This window comes from Pristis pectinata, chromosome 34 (assembly GCF_009764475.1).
Source record: "Pristis pectinata isolate sPriPec2 chromosome 34, sPriPec2.1.pri, whole genome shotgun sequence".
Taxonomy (NCBI): domain Eukaryota; kingdom Metazoa; phylum Chordata; class Chondrichthyes; order Rhinopristiformes; family Pristidae; genus Pristis; species Pristis pectinata.
Genome location: NC_067438.1, coordinates 10190296 through 10210405, shown reverse-complemented (window position 1 = coordinate 10210405; position 20110 = coordinate 10190296). Strand labels below are relative to the sequence as shown.

At 50.4% G+C, this 20110-nt stretch overlaps 1 protein-coding gene across 1 annotated transcript in view; it reads right to left on the bottom strand.

Moving 5' to 3' along the window:
• Window positions 1-20110, bottom strand: part of LOC127585866 (ras/Rap GTPase-activating protein SynGAP-like) — a 469283-nt gene that overhangs the window by 446660 nt on the left and 2513 nt on the right. The window contains 1 exon segment of the mRNA XM_052043571.1: window positions 19221-19407. The gene's annotated coding sequence lies outside the window, so the exon portion shown is untranslated.

Below are 20110 nucleotides of genomic sequence, written 5' to 3'. Positions count from 1 at the left end.
GAGCAGAATTAGGCCATTCGGCCCATCTAGTCTGCTCCGCCATTCAATCGTGGCTGATTTTTCTTTTCAACCCCATTCTCCTGCCTTCTTCCCATAACCCTTAACCCCCTCACCAATCAAGAACATATCGAGCTCTGCCTTAAATACACCCAATGACTTGGCCTCCACAGCCCTCTGTGGCAACGAATTCCACAGATTCACCACCTTCTGGCTCAAGAAATTCCTCCTCATCTCTGTTCTAAAGGGACATCCTTTTATTCTGAGGCTGTGCCCTCTGGTCCTAGACTCTCCCACTGATGGAAACATCCTCTCCACGTCCACTCTACCCAGGCCTTTCAGAACCCAGGAGGTTTCAATGAGATCTTCCCTCATCCTTCTGATCTCCATCGAGTACAGGCCCAGAGACATCAAACGCTCCTCATACGTTAAACCTTTCATTCCTTGGATTATTCTTGTGAACCTCATCTTGTAATGACCAGGGTCTGGACTCTAGTCAGCTACTCCACCAGGAAAGAAGGTAATTAACTTCAGATACATTTTTATCTCAGTACTCACAAGCAACATTACTTCTGGCAGAGAAGGTTACCTCTATCAATGAACAGAATTCATCAGGTGAGAATCAGTTCCACCAATTCCACAGAGATCTGGAGCAGTGAGAGAGAATTCCCCACACAGAGTTGTGGAGCTCATTTCCAGGATTAACTCCTGAGCTGCAGCATTCTGTATCTGAGTTAATTTTAAGACAGTTCTTGCACCAACAATGTATGAACCAGCAGGCCTACTAACTCTATATCTAACCCGTACTGTCCCTGCCCTGGGAGTGTGAGACGGGACAGTGTGGAGGGAACTTTATTCGTGTCTAACCCGTGCTGTCCCTGCCCTGGGAGTGTGAGACGGGACAGTGTGGAGGGAGCTTCACTCTGTATCTAACTCGTGCTGTCCCTGCCCTGGGAGTGTGTGACGGAACAGTATAGAGAGATCTGTACTCTGTACTTAATGTGTGCAGTCCCTGCCCCTGGGAGTGTGTGATGGGACAGTGTAGAGGGAGCTTCACTCTGTACCTAACCTGTGTTGTTCCTGCCCTGGGAGTGTGTGACGGAACAGCGTAGAGGGAGCTTTACTCTGTGTCTAACCCGTGCTGTCCCTGACCTGGAAGTGTGTGACGGGATGGTGCAGAGGGAGCTTCACTCTGTACCTAACCCGTGTTGTCCCTGCCCTGGGAGTGTGTGACGGGATGGTGCAGAGGGAGCTTCACTCTGTACCTAACCCATGTTATCCCTGCCCTGGGAGTGTGTGACGGGATGGTGCAGAGGGAGCTTCACTCTGTACCTAACCCATACTGTCCCTGCCCTGGGAGTGTGTGACGGGGCAGTGTTAGAGGGAGCTTTACTCTAACCCATACTGTCCCTGCCCTGGGAGTGTGTGACGGGGCAGTGTACAGAAAACTTGACCTTTCACTGACTCCAAGCCTGGAAAAAAATCCCCCGGGTCCTCAGTTGAGGGACAAGCCCGACTCGTGCCCTGATTTCCACAGATGACCTCAGGCACCCTGGCTCTAGGACAAGACAGCCTGCCCCCAACCCCACCACCTTCCCCCTTCTCCTCACAGAACGTCACCATGGTCTCTGCTGCCCAACAACCTCTGAGCTACGGGAAAGGCAGAACCACGGGGCGCTGCGGAGGGCAGTAGCTGAGCAGGACAACAGCAAGATAAAGAGTGAGTCAGGCACGTGCCTCCAGGTATCACAGGTGCCGGTCGACCGCTTCTTGGCTGAGCGATATATATCTGTGTGCAGGACTTCCTTCCTCCACTGTGCCCCAGGGGGCTGCCTCAATTGCAAATCACACCAAGGAAAGTTAGCGCTGAAACACTGACCACCGTGTCCCATCCCCAGAGTTTGGTTCTCTGGTGGGATAAGGTGGGAAGCTGTGTTTCCCACCCCACCTGATTGCGTTCTCCATCAGTTAATTGTGGGGGGGGGGTGTTGCGGTTGGGAGCTGGGACAGGGAAACCCTTCCACCTCAACCTGTACTGAATGACTGCCTGGGTTTCCCCCAAGGTGCTCTGGTTTCCTCCCACATCCCAAAGGCATGGGGGCTAGTGGGTTAATTCCCGCTGTAAATTGTCCCCTGGTGCGTGGGTGGGTGGTGGAATCTGGGGGGAGTTGATGGGAACGTGGTGAAGAATAAAGTGGGAGCAGTGTAAAGGAGCAGTGGATGGTCAGCACAGGCTCGTTGGGCCGAAGGGCCTGTTTCTGTGCTGTGTAACTCTTTGGTGACACAAGCCCACAAGTAGGACCGTGAGGAGGACCGGCCAACCACCTTTCGTTCACATGATGTTGTCTGGGGGTTTGAACATGCACTTGTTCTGGCTGAGAATGAGCCTACTCGGCCCATCGTACCTGTCCCGTCGGCCAGTCCCACTGCTCATGCTCTTTCCTCTCTTTTTGAAAGCTTTAGCTCTCTTTCCACCACCCTGGCGGAGAGGGAGTTCCCGACCATCGCCGCTCTCCTGCGAGAAATTGCTTTCACTGTGTCTGCACAGACCTTCCCCTTCCTCCTCATCCACCAGTGGGAGTTGCTTCCTCCATTTACTCTGTCCAAACCCACCATCATCTTATACATCTGAGTACAATCTACTTCTCGCCTTTCATTGTCCTGGCTTCTCCTGTCAAATCCTGTAGATGAAATCCATTATCCTGGAATCTTTCCAATAAATAAACTCACTAGAAGCATTTGCCAGGGCATCAGAGAGGGACACGGCATGGAAGCAGCCCCTTTGGTCCACTATATCTATTCCAAACACCAACCACCCATTTACGCTAACCCAACTGAAACCCCATTTTATTCTCCCCACATTCCTATCACCTGCCCCCAGATTCTACCCATCACCCACACACCAGGGGCAATTTACAGGGGTCAACTACCCGACCGACCCGCACGTGTTTGGGACGTGGGAGGAAACCGGAGCGCCCGGGGGAAGCTCATGCAGTCACGGGGAGAATGTGCAAACTCCACACAGAGGTCAGAACTGAACCCAGGTCTCCAGAGCCATGAGGTAGCGGCTCTAACCCACTGCAGTCTGGTGCGGGTAAAGCTACTATGGGATCTTCGACATTCACCTGGGAAGGGTTGGGGCTGCGGACAAGATCTTGTCTGAGAGATGTCCACTCTGGCAATATGGCGTTCCTTCAGCGCTGCCTCAGGAACCGGCTCCCAAATCCACTGACTCAGAGGGAAGTGCGCTAAGCTTTGAGCCAGCGCTGACAGCTTGTGACTCTGCTAATGTGAGTACCAGTCTCACAAGCTGGTTACCGTCTGCAATGGAACAACGGCTGAAGTTACTTCAATGTATGTCACACCGAGCCACCTCCTGCGTAACTTGGTTCTGAATCCTTCAACTCAAGATAGGGAGGACGGCAGGGTTGGGGGAAGGAGGGAGGGGTTGAGGGAAGGATTGGGGAGGGGCGGGGGGGGGTGGTTTCACTGTTTTGTGTGCATCAACTTACCACAGACTTGCTTCCAGCCCTTGTTCAGGCAGGTAACCAGACACCCCGGCGATTCAACCTCCTTCCTGCCCCTGCTCTCCATATGTTCGGTGGCCAGAAGAGATGGACTGCTTTGTCCCACTCCCTAGAGCCAGACGAAACGAGTCCCAGGGGTCCTGTCCAATGAACTCCTCGTCCTCCTCGGCTGCTCAGAATGGGTGCTAAAACTCAGCACAACACCTCAGTGGAATCCAGATCATCAGAAATAATCCTGCCTTCTCAAGTGCCAGCCTCTTCCTCCAAGAAATAAGTCTTGCTTTTTTATTTAGCTGAGATGAGAACACGGTAGAGTAAAAGGTTTGCTTCTCATTTCAGCCCAGCCAGTAATCTTGGGCACTCAGCGTTCTCTTCCACTGTAAGAGATCTATATATATCCCTGTGTTAGCAGGACTGCCTGTCGCTGGTGACTGGTCCTGTCCTCGGATTCTGTGAAGAGAGACACGGGCGGCAGCTGCTCCCAGATGCTGATCAACAAACATGCGGGGCTGCTCCGGGCTTCCTACTCAGAGGGACCTTTAATCCCGACCCCACTTGCAACCGAGCTTTCACCTCAGTGGACGAGTTAAAAATAAAACACAAATCGAGACCTACAACAATCGACTCATTCATTGCAGAGCTCCTTCCCGACAGAGCCAAGATCTTCCATTTCCCCTGATTGAACAGAGCTGGACATTGAAGATAGAAATTTAGAAGGCCGAGGGAGGCCATTCGGCCCAATGCACCTGTTCTGGCTCGATTATATTTGTTCATTTTCAGGATCTGAATGTCACCGGCAAGGGCTTCCAAAGCCGTGACGGTACCAGTTAGAATAAGGCAGCAACAAAATGAGGACACAACCACCCAGAAGTTGCCCTCCAAGCTGGCAAGAGGGATATATTTCCTGACTTGGAAATATATCCCTCTTCCTGTCAGAAACCTGGAACTCCCTCTCTAACAGCATTATGTGTACACACCACCACCACCACCCCCCCCCCCCCACAAGACTCCAGCGGTTTGAGAAGGCAGCTCACCACCACCTTCTCAAGGGTAATTAGACAGGGGCAGTTAAATGCTGCCTCAGCTTGTCCACGTCTTGAATGAAAAGGCCAGCATTCATTGCCCATCCTTAAGTGCCTTTAAAAGATGGAGGTGAGCCGCCCTCTTGAACCGCTGCAGTCGTTCGGGTGGAGATGCCCCCACAGTGCTGGTGGGGAGGGGCTTCTGGGATTCAGAGCGACCATGATGAAGGACCGGCGACAAATTTCCAGGGCAGGAGAGTGCATCACGTGGAGAGGGGAAACGTGTGGGTGGTGGTGCCCCCCCCCTCCCCCATCATGTCCTTGGCAGTAGAGGATGCGGGTTTGGGAGGCGGTGTCGGAGCAGTCTGGATGAGTAACTGCAGCGCATTTGGGAGACAGCGCACACCGCGGCCACTGTGCACCAGTGGCAGAGGGAATGGACTGTTAAGGTGATGGATTAAGGTGCCTTTCAAGTATCCATGCTTGCTGGAGAAAATCCAGAGTCACTCTCACACCAGTTTATTTAGACAAGGACGAGAAATGGCACTGCATGAAGGCTACACTTCAAACGGTGGAAAATGGGATTGGTACAGATGCATACTTGATGGCCAGCATGGACTGGGTGGGCCGAAGGGCCTGTTTGCATACTATGTGATTCTATGACTGTTTGAGAACCAGAACTAAGTTCGCTTCTCCTCCTTCAGTCAGTGCAGAGCGCGGCAAATCTCCCTGAGGAAGATTTAGTCCTTTGACCATCTCCCTCCTCTCATTACCAGACATCCCACAGATCAAAGAAATGTCAAATACCTGGAACTTACCTCTCTCCCTCATCAGCACAGTGGCGCAGGCAGTAGAGACGCCTCCTCACAGCACCTTCGACCCGTGTTCAATCCTGACCTTGGGTGCTGTCGGTGTGGAGTTTGCACATTCCCCCTGTGACCGCGTGGTTAGCTGTGGTCAGCGGTGACTAGGGCCGGGCAGGCATGAGGGGCAACCAAGAAATTTGGTTTGTCCCCTTTGACTCTCACCAACTTTTACCGATGCACCATAGAAAGCATCCTATCTCGAAGTATCACAGCTTGGTATGGCAACTGCTCTGCCCAGGACCGCAAGAAACTGCAGAGAGTTGTGAACACAGTCCAGCGCATCACGGACACCAGCCTCCCCTCCTTGGACTCTGTCTTTACCTCTCGCTGCCTTGGTGAAGCAGCCGGCATAATCAAAGACCCCACCCACCCAGGTCATTCTCTCTTCTCTCCTCTTCCATCAGGTAGAAGATACAAGAGCCTGAGGGCACATACCACCAGACTTAAGGACAGCTTCTATCCCACTGTGATAAGACTATTGAACGGTTCCCTTATACGATGAGATAGACTCTGACCTCATGACCTACCTTGTTGTGACTTTGCACCTTATTGCACTGTACTTTCTCTGCAGCTGTGACACTTTACTCTGTACTGTTAACCTGTACTATATCAATGCATTCTGTACTAACCCAATGTAACTGCACTGTGTAATGAATTGACCTGTACGATCGGTATGCAAGACAAGTTTTTCCACTGTACCTTGGTACAAGTGACAATAATAAACCAATAACAATACTGACTGGCCTCCTCCTGCTCCTATTTTCTTGAGCTCTTTTGTAAATAATAGATTTGAACTGAGAGGTAATATAGAGTTTGATGAAAGATTTCTCCCCCTTCACTTCCCTCTGACCCCACCTCTCCCCCTGGATTTACAGAGTGACACAGCATGGAAACAGGCCCTTCGGCCCAACTCATTCATGCCGACCAAGATTCCCATCTAAGCTGGTCCCATTTGCCTGCATTTGGCCCATATCCCTCTTAACCTTTTCTATCTGTATACCTGTCCAAGTGTATTTCTCTATGCTGGAATTGTACCCACTTTTACCTCCTGCGGCAGCTCATTCCATCCGCCCACTACCCAACCCTCGTTCCACCTCCGCCACTCCTCCCTTCCAATTGACCTGAAAGGTTAACTCTCCTTCCCTCTCTGCAGTTGCTGCCCGTTTGACTCGTGCCAACAGCATTTTGTGTTTCCATGTCGTTCTTCCACTGTCTTTAGCATTTCGCTTTGATAAGAAAGTTCCTGTGTCTGAGAGATGCCCACAACACTGGACCAGACCTCTTGAGTAGTTAAAGTTGAAACCAAGGGTTCCTTTGTGCAGCAATGCTTTCCACAACCTCTGGACTTCCTGAAGCACATCACAGACAATTATTTCTGTCACACGGTAGGAAACGGGAGGGTCAAAAGTCAGAAGGCAAGCTCCTTCAATCAGCAATGTGATGCGTGTACAATATTGGTAAACTGGAGGTCATCCACTTTGTAAGGAAACATAGAAGATCAGATTATTATCTAAATGGTGAAAGATTGCAGCATGCTGTTGTGCAGAGGGACTTGGGAGTGTTGGTGCATGAATTGCAAAAGGTTGGTTTGCAGGTGCAACATGTTATCAAGAAGGCAAATGGAATGTTGGCCTTCATTGCTGGAGGGACTGAATTTAAGAGCAGGGAGATTGTGCTTTAACTGTACAGGGTACTGGTGAGGCCGCACCTGGAGTACTGCATGAAGTTCTGGTCTCCTTACGTGAAAGATATACTGGCTTTGGAGACAGTGCAGAGGAGGTTCACCAGGTTGATTCCAGAGATGAGGGGGTTAGCCTGTGAGGAGAGATTGAGTTGCCTGGGACTATATTTGCTGGAATTCAGAAGAATGAGAGAGGATCTTATAGAAATATATAAAATTATGAAAGGGATAGATAAAATAGAAGCAGGAAGGTAGTTTCCACTGGTAGGTGAGACTAGAACCAGGGGACATAACCTCAAGATTCGGGGGAGTAGATTTATGATGGAGATGAGGAGGAGAAACTGCTTTTCTCAGAGAGTAGTGAATCTGTGGAATTGTCTGCCTGGGGAAGCAGTGGAGGCTACCTCATTAAATATATTTAAGACACAGTTAGATAGATTTTTGCATAGTAGGGGAATTAAAGGTTATGGGGAAAAAGGCAGGTAGGTGTATCTGAGTCCACGGCCAGATCAACCATGACCTTATTGACTGGCGGAGCAGGCTCGACGGGCCAGATGGCCTTCTCCTGCTCCTAGTTCTTACGATAAGATCGGCTGCAGGATGCCCAAGTGAATACCACCACTCTTCAACGAACATCGCCTCATATTCCGCCTGAGTAGTCTACAACCCAATGGTATGAGCTTCTCCAATATTAGGCAGACCTTACCTCCTGTGTTCCCTCTTTCCTTCTGATCCATCTTTGGTCCTCCCACTTTTGTTCCTTTCCCCATTCCCATGCCCCCCCCCCACCCCCACTTCCATCCCCCTCCTTTGGTTCCATCCACCTGCGAACCACACACTTCACCCACCAGATCCACTCCCCCATCTGGTTCTGGCTCCGGTTCCACCTGCCATACATCTCTCCCCTAACGGTTCCCATTCTCACCTCCTTATCAGCAGCCCTCTGTGTTCCTGCTTATCTCTCTGCGGCAGCTGTCTCCACCACACCCCCGCCCCCCACCTTGTTCCATCTGACTTTTTACCTTGTCTACTTCCTACCTATCAGCCACCTGCCTGTCTTCAAACTCCACGCCCCACCCCCTACCCGGCTCCATCTGCCCGTCATCCCTCACCCCTCCCCGGTCCACCATTCACCCACCGGCCCTGGTCTCAACCTTCCCCCTCTCAGTCCTGATGCAGGGTCTGACCGAAAACATCAGCCGTCCCTCTCCCCCCACAGACGCCGCCTGACCCGCTGAGTTCCTGCGGCAGTTTGTTTGTTGCTCCAGATCCCAGCGTCTGCAGCCGATTGTGTCTCCGCTACTTTTCCTCTCTCATACAGAAGGCAGATGGGACCGCTGTGTAATTTCTCACCTGCGGCTACTGGTAATGGATGGAGCTACAGCAGGAGATTGGAACAGGCAGGGAGCTACAACGGGACCTCATAGAAACATTTAGAATGTTGAAAGGACTGGACAGAGTAGATGTGGTTAAGCTGTTTCCCCTGGTGGGTGAGTCCAGGACTAGAGGGCACAGAATTAGAGGGTACCGGTTTAAAACAGAAATGAGGAGAAATTTCTTTAGCCAGAGGGTAGTGAATTTATGGAATTCTTTGCCACGTACAGCTGTGGAGGCCCGATCATTGGGGGCGTTTAAGGAGGAGATTGATAGGTATCTAATTAGTCAGGGTATCAAGGGATATGGGAATAAGGCTGGAAATTGGGGCTAGATAGGAATAGTGTTAGTTTAGCTCATGGAGCAGACTTGATGGGCCGAATGGCCTACTTCTGCTCCTTTGTCTTGTGATCTTGTGAGATTGGAATGAGCAGGGAGCTATAACGGAAGACAGGAACGAGCAAGGAGCTACAGCGGGAGACGGGAACAAGCAGGGAGCTACAATGGGAGACGGGAACGAGCAGGGAGCTACAGCGGGAGACGGGAACGAGCAGGGAGATACAGCGGGAGATTGGAATGGGCAGGGAGCTACAGCAGGAGACAGGAACGAGCAGGGAGCTACAATGGGAGACGGGAACGAGCAGGGAGCTACAATGGGAGACGGGAACGAGCAGGGAGATACAGCGGGAGATTGGAATGGGCAGGGAGCTACAATGGGAGATGGGAACGGGCAGGGAGCTACAGCGGGAGATTGGAATGGGCAGGGAGATACAACGGGAGATTGGAATGACCAGGGAGGCAGCGGACAACAAAGCAGAGACCTGGCTGGTGAATCTACTCTGAGGAATGTTGGCTGAGGGAGGAACACTTCCAACTGCCTTGCCTCCACGTTGAACTGTGCCTTGGGATTCCCTGTTGACACACCGATGTCCTTTATGATAGAAGACGCATCCATCACTGCCTCTTGCTCCCAGGACTTGTCCACAGGTAAGGCCAGCTTACATGCTTCAACAGCAAGCTGCTGCACCTCACAACGTTCCCCTTGAGCCAAACTCTGGGCTTGATCACATTGTCCAGTCAGGGAGAGGCCCAAAGTACAGCCCACACACGAATGGCCTCCCAGATGGTTAAAATCAACAGGGCTGTTGGAAGTTATTGGCACAAACCAACAGGATGCAGGAGGTAAAAAAAAATCACTGATCAAGATCATCTTTCCATTTAACTTTATGTAAGCACCAAATGGCAAAGTATAATTCCCGTTTGATGCAGTCTCAGTGAATCCACAGAGGAAGGAACAGGTAACTGTGTGCTCAGTGAGGCTTCAAATCTCAACACTTTTCTACATCGTGGGTGTCAGTTGGTGCCTCTGTCCGTGGGTGTCCGTGTCCATGGGGGTCTGTGCCCGTGGGTATCTGTGTCCATGGGGGTCTGTGTCCATGGGGGTCTGTGTCCCTGGGTGTCCCCGTTCCCAGGTGTCCCTGTCCCTGGGTGTTCCCCTCCCCAGATGTCTACATCTCCAGCTGCCTATATCTCTGGGTCTCTGTATCTCTGCGTGTCTGTGGATCCGGGTGCTTGTGCCTCGGGGTGCCTGCATCTCTGGGTGTCTGCGTCTCTGGGTGGTTGCGTCTCCGGGTGCCTGCGTCTCCGGGTGCCTGTGTTTCTGGGTGATTGTGTCTCCAGGTGCCTGTGCCTCCGGGTCTCTACATCTCTGAGTGCCTGTGCCTCTGGGTGACTGTGGTATCATTCAGTTCAATTCCATTCGCCGTTCCTCAGCAACAATCACAGTGTGTGTGACACCACAAAGGCTCCAGTCAACAACCATCTGTGAAGGGTGGCACGGATAGTGATGCCCAGATCTCGGATCACAATGAAGAAATGTGGACCACAAGGCGGCAAACAGCAGATCCTGGCCATCTGAAATTAAAGCAGAAAATGCTCCTTCCTGCAGGTGCTGCCTGACCTGCCGAGTCTTTCCAGCATTTCCGGTGATCTTTTTTGTTGCACGTTGGGCAGTGTTCTCCACATCAGGTCACAACCATCTCACTTTCTCTTCAGTAAGGAAGGTACAGCTCAGCGGAGACCACACTACAGCAGTCTGGGTGGGATTTAAAACAAAGCCCTGGTCATTGCCCCGTCGACAATCACATCTTGTCTCTCATGCAGCCAATTACTCTGTTATTTCCTGTTTTACTTTTCCAATCTCTCTACAGTTTTTCTCCATCTGGTGTTGTTTTCCACCATTTAACTCCCGAATCTCATCGCCTTGGCAACCGTTCTCTCAGCAAAAGCTGCATCCCAACCTGTTAACCCTCTGTTTCCTTCCTTGATCTGTGACACCTCTGTCGGATCACGTACACTCATTGCTACATTCAAACACAGTGTGGGAATCGCCAACCATGAGCGCTCAGGAGCATTCAGATTGAGGCCTGTGAGAATCACTGGATTACAAATTGTATCATTGGAGAGAATCACTGGATCACTGCAGAGAATCACTGGATTACAGATTTATCACTGGAGAGAATCACTGGATTACAGTCTGCATCATTGGAGAGAAACACTGGATTACAAACTATCACCGGAGAGAGTCACTAGATTATAAACTGCATCACTGCAGAGGATCGCTGGATTACAGACTGTATCACTGGAGAGAATCACTGGATTACAAACTGCACCACTGTGGGGAATCACTGGATTACACACTAAATCACTATGAGGAATCACTGGACTGCACACTGCATTACTGCGAGGCATCACTGGATCGCACACTGCAGAAAATCACTGGATTGCACACTGCAGAAAATCACTGGATTGCACAGTACATCACCGTGGGGAATTACTGGACCCCACACTGTATCATAAAACCTTAAGATGTAGTTTACAACCTCCTTTGTTGACCAAGAACCTGGTTGACTGTCTTGTAACTCCTTGCTCACAGTCAAAATGATATTCTGACATGAAGCATTTTGCGATGGTGCTACATAAACACATATTACGTCATCTGTCTCCTGCACACTGAGCTGGAGTCAACACCAACAGCATTCCTTGCCAATGCCAGATTAGCGAGCAAAGGGATAATTGTATGAGGTCATAAGTACATAGAAGTTAGGAGCAGGAGTAGGCCACTCAGCCCATCGAGCCTACCCCATTGTTCATTAAAGTCAAGGCTCATCATAACTTCAGTTCTGGGTTCCTGCCTACCTCCCTGTAAACTCTCACCCCCAAAGAACCTTCCGACCTCACCCTTAAAAATATTTGAAGACTCTGCTTCCACCGCCCTCTGAGCAACAGAATTCCAAAGACTCAGCGCCCTCCGAGAGAAAAAGAAATTCACCTCATTTCCTGTATTAAACAGGCAACTATCTTCTTAAACAGTGTTAATCCAACTAATTGTGCATATCCTATTCAAAAATACTCGCATTTTTTAGGATTAAATTCCATCTGCCATTTCTCTGCCATCTTACCAACCTATCACCGTAGTTCTGTAGACAGAGACTGCCCTTCTTGCCTTGTGGATGTTGAGTGCAAGGTCCTTCTTCTCGTGTGTCTCAGTAAGGCGAGTTGACCCTACCTTGGCGCTCAGGACCTGATGTGTGTGCAAAACACGTGTTGTCTGCAAACTGCAGCTCGGCTCTTGGATGTTTGGGTGACCTTGGTTCTGGACTGCAAGCCACTCAGGTTGGACAGGTTCCCGTTAGTTCGGAAGATTAGCTCCAGACTCATGGGAAGTTTGTTAGAGATCACTGTGGCAAGAAAGATTGAGGGATGTGTCAGGAGAATGATGCAGTTTTGTTTGACACAAGTCTTCACTGAGATTGGCTCTGTTGCAGAGGGTGGGAGTGCTCTAGACTGTAGTCCTTCCACATGGAGTCTCTGCGTTGGCTGCACCGAGCTTCAGTGCAAGCTGACGATACGTTGGCGCTCAGCTTCTGAGTGTGTGCAAATGTACTCCCGCACCTTGGAATGTGCCATTTAGCAGCATTCACTTGCAGATTTTAGAGCCATACAGGATTGAAACAGGCTCTTTGGCCAAACTCGTCCACACCAACTGTGTTGCCCAGCGAGCTAGTCCCATCTGCTACCTTTGGCCCATAGCCCTCTGAACCTCTCTTATCCATGTACTTATCTAGATGGCTTTTAAATGTTGCCAATGTGCCCGCCTCAACCACTATTTCTGGTGATTTAGGAACAGCTTCTTCCCTTCCACCATCAGATTTGTGAACAATCCATGAACGTTACCTTATTTTTGCATCATGTATTTATTTTTGTAATTCATAGATTTTATACCTTGCACTGTTCTGCTGCCGCAAAACAACACATTTCATGTCATATGTCAGTGATAATAAATCTGATTCAGCTCATTCCACATACGCACCACCCTTTGCGTGAAGAAGCTGCCCCTGATGTCCCTTTATAAATCTCTCGCCTCTGATCTTAAGCCCCTGCCCTCCCTGGGGGGGTTTTTTGCTCCCCTCCCTGGGGAAAAAGAGACAATGTGCTTTCCTTGAGAAACAAAGGACTGCAGATGCTGGAATCTAGATCATGTTTTTCACGATGCTAGAGGAACTCAACAGGCCAGGCAGCATCCGTGGAGAAAAGCAGGTGGTCAACGTTTTGGGTCAGGACCCTTCTTCAGGACTGAAGATAGGAAAAGGGGAAGCCCAATATATAGGGGGGAAAAGCAGAGCAGTGATAGGTGGACAAAAGAGGGGAGGCGGGGTGGGCACGGGGAGGTGATAGGTAGATGCAGGTAAGAGATAGTGAACGGCAGGTGCGGGGGAGGAGGGGAGAGCAGCTCCACCGGGGATGGGTAAAAGGTAAGGAGAAAAAACAAAAAGGGAGGTAGAAAAAAAGAGAGAGGCTAGGAAAGGGAAGGAAAAAAAGGCATGGTTGGGGAGGTAGGGGAGGGGTGTGTGGATTACTTAAAAGTGGGAGAATTCAATGTTCATGCCATTCCAAGGTTCTGCAAAGTTCCAAGATGGAAAATGAGGTGCTGTTCCTCCAGTTTGCACTTGGAATTGTCCTGGCAGTGGAGGAGGCCGAGGACTGACATATCAGTGATAGTGCGGGAGGGGGAGTTGAAGTGACTGCTAACGGGGAGATACATATCGTGGTTACGGATAGAGCGCAGGTGTAACCATCTTCCAACCGTGGCTTCCCCCTTACTGTGGTCAAGAGAGCTTGCACCTATATCTCTGCCATTTCCCACACCTCTGTTCTCACCCCCACCCCTCCCAGGCCCAACAAGGATAGGGTCCCCCTTGTCCTCACATTTTACCCCACCAGCCTACGTATTCAACACATCATTCGCCGCCACTTCCGCCATCTCCAACGGGACCCCACCACCAAGCGTATCTTCCCCTCCCCACCCCTTTCTGCCTCTCATAGGGACCGCTCTCTCCTCGACTCACTAGTTCACTCCACCCCCCCACCTCTCCTCTGCTCTCCCCTCCTCCCCCGCACCTGCCCATCACTATCTCTTACCTGCATCTACCCATCACCACCTTGTGCCCACCCTGCCACCCCTCTTTTGTCCACCTATCACTGCTCTGCTTTTCCCTCCTATATATTGGGCTTCCCCTTTTCCTATCTTCAGTCCTGAAGAAGGGTCCTGACCCGAAATGTTGACCACCTGCTTTTCTCCACGGATGCTGCCTGGCCTGCTGAGTTCCTCCATAGTGTTTTTCATGTGCTTTCCTTGCCTTTGAAAACCAACAAGTTTCAGGCAGACCGAAGTACACCTTTCACCGGGTTGATGATCTTCCAGCAGCACAATGTCCATCTCTGTGCGTCCTTAGGATCAGCCCGTAGATCACAGGGTCCCCTGTTTTGCAAGTCGAACCTCGACCAGGACCACTGCATCCCTTTCCAGATGTTCTTGGCAGACACAAGGAGGTGGACATCTCATCCGCACTGCAGCCACCTCGAGGGAAGCGTGCGTTGGGACTGAGACGCAGTGAGTGTGGAGGATCTGACGGGAAAGGCCCTTCTCATCACCAACCAACCAAGGCCCTTGGTTCCCATCTGACGAGGCCTCTCCTGGTGGGAACCTATCTCCAGGGATCATTGAAGGGTGACAATGCGGAAGCCCCCATTCACGTGAAGAAAGTCTGGAACTCACTCCAGTAGAGACCATTGGAACTGGTAAGCGATGGGAAAAGTGATTTAGATTGCTTTTGTTGAGAATGAAGGATGTAACTAGGGCAGGAAGATGGAATGAAGATATTTATTTATGACCCAGTACGAACGTAGAAGTTAGGAGCAGGAATACACCGTCAACCACCCAGTCCATCGAGCCTAATCCGTTAAGTCATGGCTGATCGTAACGTCAAATAAAGAGACCTACACCCAGTCCAGTCCCAACACACCTCCATTCCCCATCAGGAAAGCCTTAGGGCTCTCCGCTCCTTTCTAGAACATAGATCCCATCTCCCCCCTACCAACATTCTTTGGTTCTCACCCTGAACAACTTCCCTTTTGACTCCTCCCCAGAAGGACGACCATCCCTCTGCCTCCACAGATGCTGCCTGACCCGCTGAGTTCCTCCAGCACCTTGTTTTTTTCACACTCTGTAACCTTGCATTTCACCCCCTTGCTGATCAAGAATATCCCTCCCTCTACCTTAGAAGAAGCATCCAAAGACTCCACTTCTACCGCCCTTTGAGGAAGAGAGTTCCAAAGATTGAACGCCCTCAGAGAAAAATATTTGCCTCATTCCCGTGTTAAATGGGAGACCACACACAAACCGCTGGAGGAAATGAGGGGGTCGGGCAGCACCTATGGAGGGAAATGGACAGTTGACATTTCGAGTCAAGACCCTTCATCTGGACATGATGCGCATCTTGTCCATTTCCCTCCACAGATGCTGCCTGACCTGCTGAGTTCCTCCAGTGCTTTGTGTGTGTTGTTCCAGATTTCCAGTATCTGCAGAATCTCTTGTGTCCCCATTAAATAGGAGTCCCTTATTTTTAAATGGAGGGGCCTATTTCGAAGTTAGTCTACAAGAAATATTGCCTTCTCATCCACTGTCAAGGTTGCTCAGGAAAAGGCGAGCTGTCACTCCCTGGTGCACTGGTACCATGCCCCCAATCTGCCACTGCTGTCTCCTGAGAGAACAAAGCCGTTTCCCTTCGCTCCAGCTTATTGAGTGAGCCGCTCTTAACTTCTCAAGTCCTGCTGTGCCCCAGATAAAGCTCACTTACTTCTGGAGCCCAGCTCGTGACTGCAGAATCGTTCACAGATCTCCTAACCTGGCGCCGGACTCTGAGTGCACCAGGTGGTATCTCACCACCTGCTTGCCAAGAGCAACTGGAAGAGGAGGTTTGCTGTGGCCAAGTCCCATGGAAAAATGTAGCAAAGATTGCCACCTGGTGTTTGAGATGGGGACTGCTGGTAATCACCACATCAGAAGCCCCATCATTATACTCGGGAATGGATCCCAAGAAATTCTGCTTAGGATGGGTAAGAGCCAAGCAGCAAGACAGAGTCATTGAGTCATAGAGCACAAAACGTGCCCTACACCCACGGAGACACCAGAGGCTGCAGATGTTGGAATCTGGAGCAACACACGAGATGCTGGAGGATCTCAGCGGGTCAGGCAGCAGAGATATAGGAGAAAAATTAGGCCATTCAGCCCATCGAATGCTCTGCCATTCAATCGTGGCTGATTTTATTTTGCAACCCCATTCTCCCGCCTTCTCCCAGTAACCCTTAAAACCCCCTCACCTTCAAGAACCTATCAATCTCTGCCTTAAATACACCCAAGTGACTTGGCCTCCACCGCCCTCTGTGGCAACGAATTCCACAGATTCACCACCCCAATGCATCGGTGTAGGAAAATGGACAGTCGACAATTCGGGTTGAGACCCTTCAGTCCAGTTCTTGAATCTGGCTGAAGGGTCTCAACCCAAAACGTCGACTACCCATTTTCCTCTACGGATGCTGCCTGACCCACTGAGTTCCTCCAACATCTCATGTGTCCCTTCACCCTCTGAGTCCGTGCCGGCCACCAACAACCTATTTACACCGATCCCATTTTATTCTCCCCACAGTCCCATCAACTCCCCCCAGATACCACCCCTCACCCACACACTGGGGGACAATTTACAGTGGACAATTAACCCACCGACCCGCACGTCATTGGGATGTGGGAGGAAACCGGAGCACCCGGGGGAAACCCACGTGGTCACAGGGAGAACGTGCAAACTCCACACACAGACAGCGCCAGAGGTCGGGACAAACCCGGGTCTCTGGAGCTGTGAGGCAGCAGCTCTACCAGCTGCGCCACTGGGACTGATGCCCACCCCTGCTCTACTCAGCTGATTGAGGTTGAGGACTGTGTAAAACGAGATGTTGAGATGTCCGGTCTACCCTGAGATTCAATGCAGGAGGCAAGGGGCCTACAGATCTGACCACCATGGACAGAACGGGAGGTTAACCAGACCCAGCATCGGGGCTGAGATAGGGGTGGTGTTGCGAGCCCGAAACTGGCAGCCGGCGGATTGAGAGATGGAAAGTCTGCCAGATGTTTGGGATGAGATTTGGAGAAGATCTCACGTTGCTTCGGAGATGTGGGGAAGGGGAATATTAAGCTTCAGAAGAGACCAGTTGCACATTGGGTGTGGGGGGGGGTGGAAGAGCTGCACGATTAGGAGGGAGGCAGGGGGAAAACGGTTGGAGATCAGGTGGTGATCATACATCATGGGCACATCTCTCCCCATCATCAGTAGTATCTACAGGAGGCACTGCCTCAAGAAGGCAACATCCATCATCAAAGATCCCCACCATCTGGACCATGCCATCTTCTCACAGCTACTATCGGGCAGGAGGTACAGAAGCCTGAAGTCCACCACCAGGTTCAAGAACAGCTACTTCCCTTCAACCATTTAGTTCTTGAACCAACCAGCACAACCCTAATCACTAGAATTTAGCAACACTTTGCACTAAAATGGAGTTTTTTTTTGTTCTAGTTGTGTTCTTTCTTGTAAAAATTATGTATAATTTATGTTTTTCTTCTGAATACTGCTTATATGATGCTCTGTGCCTGTGATGCTGCTGCAAGTAAGTTTTTCATTGCACCTGTGCATAGGACAATAAACACGACTTTGACACTCCAGTTCCATTTACAACTCCTTAGCAAATGGTGCAGGCAGAAACAAACTCTGGCCATAATTCAGACATGGGCTGATAAGTGGCAAGGAACACGAGGACAGGGAAAGAGGAAGGTCACTGGGAAAAGGCTCAAGGTAAGCAGGAACACCAACCTGGAGCAAATGGTTTGTTTCTGTGCTATAAATTCCGCGCAACAGTGTGTGATTATCAAGCCCCAGGGCCACAGGGAAAACCCAGTGCAGGATGGGCTTGTAACAGCAGCCGACACAGCAGGATTGCAGCTTAATAAGCCTTCTGTCCTCAGATTCTCTCTCACCCTTAAAATCCCTCTAACTGCACTTTCAAAACCAAACCGAGTAAATACTCCACGCCCGTCCTTGCAGCCAGTTCCGCAGCTGGGTTGACCCTGGCAGCCTGACTGAACTGCCGGAATCCCTCGCACAATGCTGAACGCTTTCAAAGCAACTGCAGGCCTGAATAAAAAAACACAATAAAGGCCACATTTCTGCACATATTTGCAAATATTTCCATACATTAGCATAACTTTTCCTGTCACTCTGACAGCAGAGCCAACAAACATGATTTGGCAGCGTTTGATTAAGAGCAGCCTGTGGACGTGAAATATTTAGCCTTTCAGAGAGGCGAATAGTTCATAGTGAGATACAGCATGGAAGCAGGCCCTTCGGTCCATGCCAGCCGCCAAGCACACATTCATATTAATTCTACACTGATCCCATTTTATTCTCTCCACAGTCCCACTAGATTTCACCACTCACCCACACACCGGGGGCAATTAACCTGCCAACCCGCACGTCTTTGGGATGTGGGAGGAAACCGGAGCACTCGGGAAAAACACAGTCACAGGGAGAATGTGCAAACTCCACACACAGACAGCGCCGGAGGTTGGGATTGAACCCGGGTCTCTGGAGCTGTGAGGCAGTGTCACCTATTGTTCCCTTAAAATCGGCCATTATTCACCTTGACCATGCCTTCTAGCAGAATTTTGTTTTATTTTAAAATAAGTTTACAACATGGAACAAAAAAAGTTAAATTAAAACATTATCCTCCTTGTTCAGGATGCACTCCAGCCCCTGCAGTGCCCACCAGTCCTGGAAGACCTCCAGAGAGCCAGCGGGCACCCCGTGTTTCTTCTCTGGGGACACCCTGGCGCAGAAGTAACCTTGGAAGAGGGATGCGCAGTCAGCTTGGACAGACCCTCTGACAGCCTGGACCTGTGAACGCACACCTTGGCCAAGCCCAGAAGCAGATCCACAAAGAGGTCCCCAGACCAAATCCCTGCTTGCCCCTCACTGGGTGGCCAAAGTTCAGGAACATGGGGCTGAAGTTCAACCAGAATTTAAGGAACAGCCCCTTCAGATACTCACACAGGGGCTACTATCTCTCACACTCCATATACACTTGATATCCCAGCTCATAGAAAGGACAGGCAGCTGGGGAGTTGATGAACCAGTTTAAACACCCATTGCACAGGAGAGCTCAGTGCAACACTCTCCACCCCTGGCCCCTGTTGTAAAGTCTCCTCCATATTCTGATCACAAAGTTGGCAAGAAAGTCACTCAGCTAGACAAAGTCAGGGGAAGATCATTGCTCAAACTTCTGCTCTGCAAATATGTGACAAGCTTACTCAGTCTCTCACTTGGAAGGTGCCAGACGTGAGTGGCGTTTCCTGATGGTCTGTTCGAGCCGACTGCCTGCCCCGCTTCCAAGGGGACATTTGTGCTCAGGTGTCCTTGGAGATGGAGCGCACGGTGTCCGCTGGCGCTCTGGCAGCCTTCTGGGACCAGAGGTCACCGCAGCGGCTGGAGTGCATCCTGGACAAGGATGGTAATTCTTTAATTTGAAGATTATGCAACTGTTCTTAAAATGTAAATAATGCTTTTTTTTAAAAAGGGTGGAGAGTAAAGTTCCCTCAACACTGTCCCGTCACACATTCCCAGGGCAGGAACAGCACGGGTTGGACACAGAGTAAAGTTCCCTCTACACTGTCCCGTCACACACTCCCAGGGCAGGAACAGCACGGGCTGGACACAGAGTAAAGCTCCTTCTACACTGTCCCAGCACACACACTCCCAACCAGGGGCAGCTCGGGTTAGACACAGAGTGCAGCTGTGGTGTAGTCCCTTTGGAAATGGTGATAAAAAATAAGGAACAAAACTGGGTTAAGATCAGAGTAAAGCTGTCTTTCACTCTCCAACCAAACACTCCCAGGGCAGTGACGATAGAATTTACAGAGTAAATCCCTGGAGATGAGGGGGTTGGCCTATGAGGAGATATTGAGTCGCCTGGGACTATACTCGCTGGAATTCAGAAGAATGAGAGGGGATCTTATAGAAAGATATAAAGTTATGAAAGGGAGAGATAAAATAGCAGCAGGAAAGTTGTTTCCATTGGTAGGTGAGACTAGAACTAGGGGACATAGCCTCAAGATTTGGGGGAATAGATTTAGGACGGAGATGAGGAGAAACTGCTTTTCCCAGAGAGTAGTGAATCTGTGGAATTCTCTGCCCAGGGAAG